The sequence below is a fragment of the Gavialis gangeticus genome, unplaced genomic scaffold (assembly GCF_001723915.1).
Source record: "Gavialis gangeticus isolate Ggan-Ray unplaced genomic scaffold, GavGan_comp1, whole genome shotgun sequence".
Taxonomy (NCBI): domain Eukaryota; kingdom Metazoa; phylum Chordata; order Crocodylia; family Gavialidae; genus Gavialis; species Gavialis gangeticus.
In genome coordinates, this window is record NW_017729008.1 from 39,058,747 (window position 1) to 39,067,337 (window position 8,591).

Here is an 8,591-nt window from a genome sequence, read left to right on the forward strand (position 1 = left end):
TCTACCACAGCACATTGATGGGTCTCGAGGTGACTTAAGAGTCTAATTCTTGAGCCACAGACGCATCCACAGAAGTTGCAGGTCTTTCCTCAGGGATGATAGGCTGTAGGTTGGGATCCCTCTCCTTTTCCTTCCTCTGCTGCCCCTTCTCTGCTTCGAGGGCATGACACTTGACCTCCAAACGGGCTGCCGCTTGGTTGAGGTTGCGGCACCACTGGAGTCAGTCAGTAGCCAGCTCCTCCCAACTCTTAACATTGGCAACTGTTTTCTTGAGATTTGCCTCCAGTATGTCCTTGTCGCATTTCCTCTAGCCACCGCAAAATCCCAGGCCGTAACTAAGCTGGGAGTCAAAAGCCAGGCATCCACACACCACATCCAGTCCAGCCAAGCTGGTGCTTGAGGCTCACCGACTCAATGCTGGTAACATTGGCCTCAGCCAGGATGCTGGCATTTGTGCAGCGATCTTCCCATTTGACGCGGAGGATTTTCCGGAGGCATTGTTGGTGATACCTCTCCAGGCTCCTGCGCTGATGACAGTAGGCCATCCACATTTCACATCTGTAGAGGGATGCTCTTAATATCCTAAATTCATGACACTGAAGGCACCAGCAGGTAACGTCTTCATTTTCCTAATAGGCATGGGCATGTCTCAAATGGCATCTCAAATTCAGCCCAACTGAGCCCCAGGCAATACCCCCGTCACCACTCAGCCCCCAAAGCTGCTGTCACTGCTCCCTCTTTATGATGCAGAAGTGTCACACCAGAACCCTTCTCCCTCTCTTCCTTCCCTGTCTCTTCTTCATCATCATTAGCTCCTATTGCATCATCCTTCTCCTCGCTGCGTGTTGAATCCAGCCCCTCTTTACGGGCCAACAAGTTGCTGTTCTCTTTAACAAAAGAAGAAATGAAAGGTAACAATTATCTCTTCCAATCAGTGTACAGGTAAATGGTCTTTCATAATAATAGTATTTAGTGCTCTTCATCTTCAAAATGCTTTACAGGCATTAACTAATTAATCCATACAGCAACTTGGGATGCAGAGAAGGGAGAATTGGAGCAACTTCTTGCTGATCTAGGACTTCCAGCCTGCCAGCAATATCCAATGTAGGGCCACAGAGACACCAGGGAGTGGAGAACCCAGGACTCTTCTGTCAATAAAGCAGCCCCTGCTCCTGGAGCTAACGGATAATTCCCATTAGCTATTGGGGTTTTTTAATACTGAATTTTCTACATGGGTTTCAGAGATGTCCATTTTTTGTAATGAAATCAAACAAACAGGACTCCATTTGTCTGACAGCTGAATATGCAAGCATTTCCTTCCGTGCAGACCAACCCCTCTCTAGCTTATGGTTCTTTACCGCCACCCATCACCTTCTCCATAAGATCAGTAGCTGGAGCAAAACCCCTAGCGGGTTTCACGGAGCCTCTAGCACGTCTCCCAGGTCGAGACAAAACCTTGGCTCAGGACCAGGTTTGCGTTTTCAGTCATTGTTTATTCCCTCTTTGCATTTGTACATCATGAAATGAAGAGGCTGCTACAGCACTGACTGAGCTCCCTTTGACTGGACCATCATTGGTTTGCTCTCTGTGTTCAAACTCCAGGCTTAAGGCAAGCTAGGTCTAAAACGCGGAGACCAAAGTCCAGATGCTGCCTAAGATTGGTATCTTGAGGCAGATGCTTGGGCCATAGGTCCGCTGTCTAACGCCTTGCCTTGACAACTGGCACTTGCAGGCCAACTGCTGGACCCCCGGGCCTAGCACTAGCTCAACAAACTCACCTTTAGTTTGAACACATCTTCACCCACAGCTCCAGCCATTAGGTAGCATTTGACTTTTCAGGGCAGGCCATAGTGAGAGCAGATAGAGAGGGATTGCACAGGATCTAAAACATCATTGCTCTTTTGACACCAGTGTTGTCTTTGTGAGTCCTCCCGAGCTGAGGCTGACAGTACCATAGTGCAGGATGGGTGCATCAAGTGCAGCCAGGTTAATCCAAAGCCTAGTTTCACAGGAAGAAAAATGATCTATCAACAGCTGAATCTCTTCCCCAGAGCAGGCCACCAGCACAGGCCCTGACCGAAGTGGTGGACTTCTCTGTGGTCGGTGCGACAACCTTAGCCCCAGCATGTGATCTGGAGAAGTTACCCAAACCTTGAGCTCTTTGCCAGTGCAGCCCAATGCTGGCCGTAAGGTTGGGAGCCGTCTGTCTAGAACAAAACTGGACTGGCCCTGAAACATCCTTGTCAGACACCAGCTGTCCCTAGGAGGAGGTTGGCTAGGACACCATCAGTCTTTGCCATACGCGTAGTATCACAGACTTGTCTCAAGACCAGCAGAAACTTCCTTGGACAAGTCTTTCCTTAAGGCTCCAAAGCTCACTCTGTCACAGGCTTGGGTCAAATTGATTAAAACTACCTAAGAGGCCATGATTTTGCTCTCAGTCCTTCTCCTGGTTTTGCCAAGCAGTGAAAATCATGGCAACCCCTCTCCAGTTTGCCTAGAGCCAGCATTGCGATTCTGGTTGCTTTGTTTCTACAACATACAAGAGAAGATCTCTCCAGCCAGGGGAATCAGAGAGATCTGCTGTGATTATTACAAGGATATTTCTCCCCTTTGCCTTTACAAAGCTTGATGAAAATAGCATTTTTTAGTCCTGTGGGGCAACTCTGAATTCCAAATTCAAAAGAAAAGTTGGCGCAGTTGCTCATTCAGCAATTTGCAACCAACTTTGTGACTTTCTGCAAGGAAATTCAGACTCAACCATTCAGACCAGCTGCCTTTCATGGGTGCCACCATGGCATCAGTCTCACGGATGGCTGGCAGCCTGTCAAAGGCAACCATGGGCTTCTCATGTGGGATGCAATCCAACACATGTCCACTGACAGCTGCACCAACACTGAGCAGATACTGCGAGTGTTGGCCCAGCATTGCCTTATGCTTTCTCAATCTGTGATCAACACAGTTCTGTCTCTGTTCTTGACCGGAGACATCACACCCTATGTCAGTCCATAAACCACCTTGAACCGTACGTAGAACAAGTGCATATGGTGCTTGTCAAACCTATCCCTGCAATGCTCCTGCCTGGGCACTCCACCACTGACCTTTCCTCTAGCATAACCTGATTTAGACTTAATGGAAAACCTTGAAGCCAGCCATACAGGAGCCAGCCATACGTAAGCCAGCATGTCGGCAGCTTAATCCGGGTGAGCTGACATTGTTTATTGATTGATCTGCTTCTGTTTTGTTCCAGGTGTAAAATGCAGTCATCACCCCCACGGATGTGAAGCGTGGGTGACCTACCGTCGTCATCTCAAGAACCTGGAGAGGTACCACCGACGATGCCTCCAGAAAATCCTCCACATCAAATGGGAAGATTGGTGCACAAACACCAGCATCCAGGCTGAAGCCAATGAGTTGGTGATCCTCAAGCACCAACTTTGCTGGACATGCTATGTGGATGCCTGACTCTCTACCCCAAAACACATGCTCTATTCAGTTTAGTCACTGCCTGAGATCTCGTGGTGGCCAGAACACATGCTACAAGGACACCCTGAAGGCAAACCTCAAGAAAACAGATGCCGACATCAAGACCTGGGAGGAGTTGGCTGCCAACTGACTCCAATGATGCTGTAATGTCAACCAAGCAGCAGCCTGTTTTGAGGTAAAGTGTCTTGCCTTCAAAGCAGAGAAAGAAAAAGGAGAGCATTCCCCATTTACAGCCTACTCTCCCCCACATAGAGACCTCCAAATTCTGTGGACAGATCAGTGGTTGAAGGAAAGGAGTATTAAGTCACCTCAAGACACGTCAACAAACCATGGCAGAGATGATCCTCCATTCAAGGGACTGCAATGACACTTCTGTTGAAGCACAATCTCAATGGCTGCATCATTGTCATCATGTAGCAAATTTCCACACCTTCCCTTGGCATGAAAAGGGTGACTCTGGTGGGACTTGAACCCACAACCTTTAGCTATCTTCCTTTTGTCATTAATTTAGAAGTCTAAAGTGCTATCCGTTGCACCACAGAGCCCACTTCTGGTCTAATACTCTTATGCTTTCCTATTGCCCAGATCAATCTCAACATTTTTAGATTCAGGTCTCCTCTCTGCAATGGTTTTGAAAGTGGCAACTACGCACTTGGGACCCACTGTTGTGCTGCCTTATCTGTCCTCTGTGGTTCCCAAGCAGGGTCCTGCCACTGCTGCTGCTGGGTACAGTTGCCCCACATCCCCCATCACATCCTGCCCAGGAGAGCTGTGGCATGAGCATGTACTCCTGCCTGTTAGGGTTAACCTAAAGCAAGGTCTGCCGTGACTTTGTCGTGTGACCTGCAATGGGTGTCAAGATGCCTTTTGAAGACCGTCAGGGTGGAGGACTGTACCACCTCTAGAGATAAGTCTTGCCTGAATCATGCTGGGGTCTGTCCAAGGAATGGCACTACTCATGGCATCACACCAGTTGCCCTCACGTATGGTGAAGTACTTGGTATGGTAACATTGGCAAGATCTTATCTGCTTCCAAGAGGCCTCTTCCTCGTTCCCTTGTCAGAACGAGGTGTTAACGATCGCCAGTTGTCACCTGGCCTGCAACCAAAAATGAGTTTGTTCTCACTTGTATCCGCTCTGGCACTCAGTGCATTTAGAGTACCCAGCTCAAGAGAAGTCAGTTTTGAGTGCAGGACTAAAAGGGCATCCAGGTCACCGTAGATGATTTCTGTTTCTTCTGATGAGCTTATCTTAAGTGCTATGAAGTGCTTACAGGGGTGTAGGTTGTAGCTGTGTCGGTCTAAGGACATAGGCAGATAAGCTTCTTCGGGTAAATCTGATATCTTTTATTAGACCCACTCAAATTAAGTGAGTCTAATAAAAGATATCAGATTTACCCGAAGAAGCTTATCTGCCCATGAAGTGCTTGCAGCATCATGGGCTTAGAAGGGAACTCAAGGGACATCTAATCTGATGCCCAACATGGATACAGGATTTTCTAATCCTAAACCATCCTAGAAAGATGCCTATTTAGCCTCTTCTTAATCATGAAGGGCAGAAATTTCACACCTTCCCTAGGCAAAGTATGGTTCTGGTAGGACTCAAATCACAACCTTTAGTTGTCCTCCATGAGTGGCAGCCAACTCTTTATTTAAGCACAATCCATCTAGATGGATGTAATGGCTCCTCCGTTTTTAGCTCTGTGGCAAGGTTTCAGCATCCCTGAAGTGTCCCAGTTGACCAAGGTATGAGAGAAAGGATAGAAATCATATGATGCAAGGCACAGATATTAGTTATTTGCATTGAAGTGTTGCCCCAGTAGCAAGATTGTGTTGTGCTGGATGTTGCACAGACACGTAGAGAAGAACAGTCTTTCCCCGGGAGTGTTTACAGCCTAGATCGGCGAGAAAAAGAGCTTGAGAAGGAAGCTATGTGATCTGCCCAACATCACACAAGAGGTCAGTGGTAAAACCTTCTCCGGCAGAGCCGCCTCAGCCCTGCCACTCCAGGGAAAGCAAGGCCATCTTTAGAAAGAGCCAGGGAGCTTGATGGCTGGGAGCAAACCTCAGCTGCTATGATCAAACAGCTGAACATGCAGGCTCCTGTAGTGCTGCAAGATAGCTATGTTGCTGTAGCTTTACCATTGAATGAGCAAGGGTTAACGTTGCGACTGTTTTGCTAGGTTGCATCACAACAGGGGCTTGCAGAGGTAGGGTTACCTCCTAATAGCCGATATCGGTATCATGTGATAGCGATACGATTGTTATATTTGTCTATAAACTTCTGCCTGCACAGCAGGGACATTTCATTTTGATGTCGTAAGTGGGAGCTTGGCAGAATACCAGCACTTCATGTTTTCCAGCTGTATATGCTGTCCGTGCTGACTGCTAACGACGGTTTCTACCATCTTTAAACCCGGATGTCGAAAATACTGTCGGTCCATGATCTTTGAGAGAGAGCGAAGGAAGGAGAGAGAGAAGAAACGATGACCTTAAAACAAACCAAAAAAAAATCTCTCGCATTGAAGGGTGCCTTGAAAAGAACTAGATCACTTAAGGGGACGAGAGCTACTGCTAACAGCGAAAAATAAAACTTGGCAAAGGAAGCCGGGAAAATTAAAATTCTCCAAAGCGGCGATTCAATGGCACTGTCTCTTTGCTGTCATGCAAAGTGGTGTTGCTGATTAACCCAAAGCAGGTGCTAATGGGGCCATTTTACTTGTTGGGAGAACCAAGGGGATTTGGGGGCGACCCGCCAATGTCTTTGCCTTGGGAATGGTCTCCTGATTGAGTTAAAGAAACAGGATGCAGAACCAAATGCCTTCAAAAGGAAAGGAAGGAAGAAAGGGAAATACAGCTCCTTGAACGACAAAGCCAAGAAGTGATAAAACCCTCAAAACAGCCTTTCATTCACAGTGTAATTGGATTTCATGTGTTGGTAGCGAGAAATGATTATTCTCCCATAAATGCTCTCCCATAAATGATGACCGTACAGAATTACCATGGCTAAGGAGTTTAATGGTGAGAATGCTTACTGCATCTCCAGTGTCTTTCCTCAGAGGATCTCAAAGTGCTCTAACAAGCAGTCATTTGGTAGGTTTTTTTCCCCATGCGGTCAATATGGTTATGGCCAGTTTGCAGACAGGGACACTGGAGGACTCGGGATACTCAGCTGGCCAGTGGACCCTGGAGAAATCTGGCATGTTAACTACTTCCAGATGGATGAAAACCTGACCCCGTAGTGTATGACAAGAGCTCCATTGACTTCCACGGAGTCGGGACTTCTTTCTTCAGAAGTTAGAAAGAAAGGCAAAGCTAACCATCATGTTGTCCTCTACTGTGTTGGTTTCTACTGGCCCCCTGACAATGTGAATGGGCACTACTGGTGTGACAGCCCAAGTGGCCTTCTGCTGGTGTCTGAAAACACAGCGGTCTTCACTCCAGTGACCTGCCTGATCTACCCACTCCAGCGGTCACTCCAGTCTGATCTACCCACTCCAGCGGTCACCACTCCAGTGACCTGTCTGATCTACCCACTCCACAGGAGAGGGCCGAGTGCTGTTTACTGTGTTCACTGCATTGTGCAGCATCCCTATGTACTGTTTCTACAGCAATCAGCATATCTTTCTCCAACTTTTACTTCTTTTGCTTCTATTCTTGGCATGTCTCAGGGAAGCCATCCTGTGAGTATGATGCCTGCCAGGCCATTGCTCACAGACAGGGACCGGTGGGCACCTGGGGAGACAAGGAGATCCAGGTTGTGTTGAACAGAGAGGCCAGGTGCACTGGAGCATGGAGATGCAGAAGATTGAATGCACCATAACAGGACCCAGGGCAGTAACATCAGGTCCATCTCACAGCAAGGAACATATGCCCCTTTCTCCTGAGCTGGAAGGAGTCCTTGGGACAACCTCCATGGAGCCAGGGCACTAAATCACCACGTGGTGCATTCAGGAGGAGCAAGGATCAGGTCACATCTGCTGGCAGATGAGGAAGTGGAAAACCTGAGACTCTGGGACCTAGTTGTGATGACCTAGGATCCAGAGATGAAGTCTGAGCCAGCTGGGCAGGCGGATAGAGGCAGCTGAGGGAAGAGTTTTCTTGTGAATGGCACAATTAGCTCTTGTGGTAGGGCACAGAAAGCCGCCCTTGGAAGTGTCCACCTCTCCTGCTGCTCTGCCAGGCCACATTGCTCTGGCCTGCTCAGCATAGCGGGAACCCTGGGCTGCCTTTCCCTGCCTGCCCAAATTGCTCTCCTTTCCACCTCCAGGCTCAGCGTCCCCCTTGTAATGGCCCCATTTTGGCTATAACGGCCACTGCTGCCACCCAGAGTGATGATGTGTTGTGCTGTATTCACAGACTCACAGCAAGCTCACTGGATAGGCCCTGTGGCGGGCCAGTAGGGGGCGCTCCTGCGTTGAGCCACCCACCTTCCTGCGCCTGACCACCGTCCAGGCTCCGAGTGCCTCCCCAGGGCGCCTCACGTCCAGCCAACCCCCTTCCTGGAGCTCACTCACTAGCCTGGGGGTAACGTAAGCTGCCACCACCCCGAAAGGGGACTCTCTCGGCCCTGTGTCCTCGGGGAAACACAGGCCTAATAGTCCTATGGGTACTCGATCCAGTACAGGCGCTTGGGGCACTTCCCCAAGTCGGGGGCCAAAAAGGAAAGTCTCCCTTAGTCCACAGACCTGAGGGGTCTCTTTGGCATAATTTAGACCCACCCCTCAATAACTCTCCTACACCGGTCACAAAGGAGAACTGTATTGTTTACAGGGGTAGGGTGAAAGTAGGGTACAAGATAGAGCGATATCATAGAAATCCCATCGAACAAAACCGTCTGGCTGAGGTAGCCTTTTGATCACGCATCTGAGATACTGCCAGCTAGATATCTACCCAGATCTCGAGTAGCTCACTCACAAGCATCATCCTGAGGCTGTTGGAGATCCCCTCTGCAGGCAGGCCGTTCCTCGCTCATGAGTTATGGGGAGAGAGCCAGTTTCAGATGGTCAAGCTCCTCTCTAAGTCTGAGTCCCCTGCATGGCTGCTGCCCCCTCCTCCTGGGCAGTCTTATATAGCCCCTGTGACCTCGTTCAGCTGGTCCAGTGG

General features: G+C 48.9%; 1 non-coding gene across 1 annotated transcript; it reads right to left on the minus strand.

Annotated features, from left to right (window-relative positions):
• Positions 1-3,937: 3,937 nt before the first annotated feature.
• On the minus strand, positions 3,938-4,031 carry TRNAR-UCU. The gene is made up of 2 exons: positions 3,995-4,031; positions 3,938-3,973 (listed from the first exon to the last, which is right to left on the minus strand). It is a non-coding gene; the product is annotated as a tRNA-Arg (tRNA).
• Positions 4,032-8,591: the final 4,560 nt, after the last annotated feature.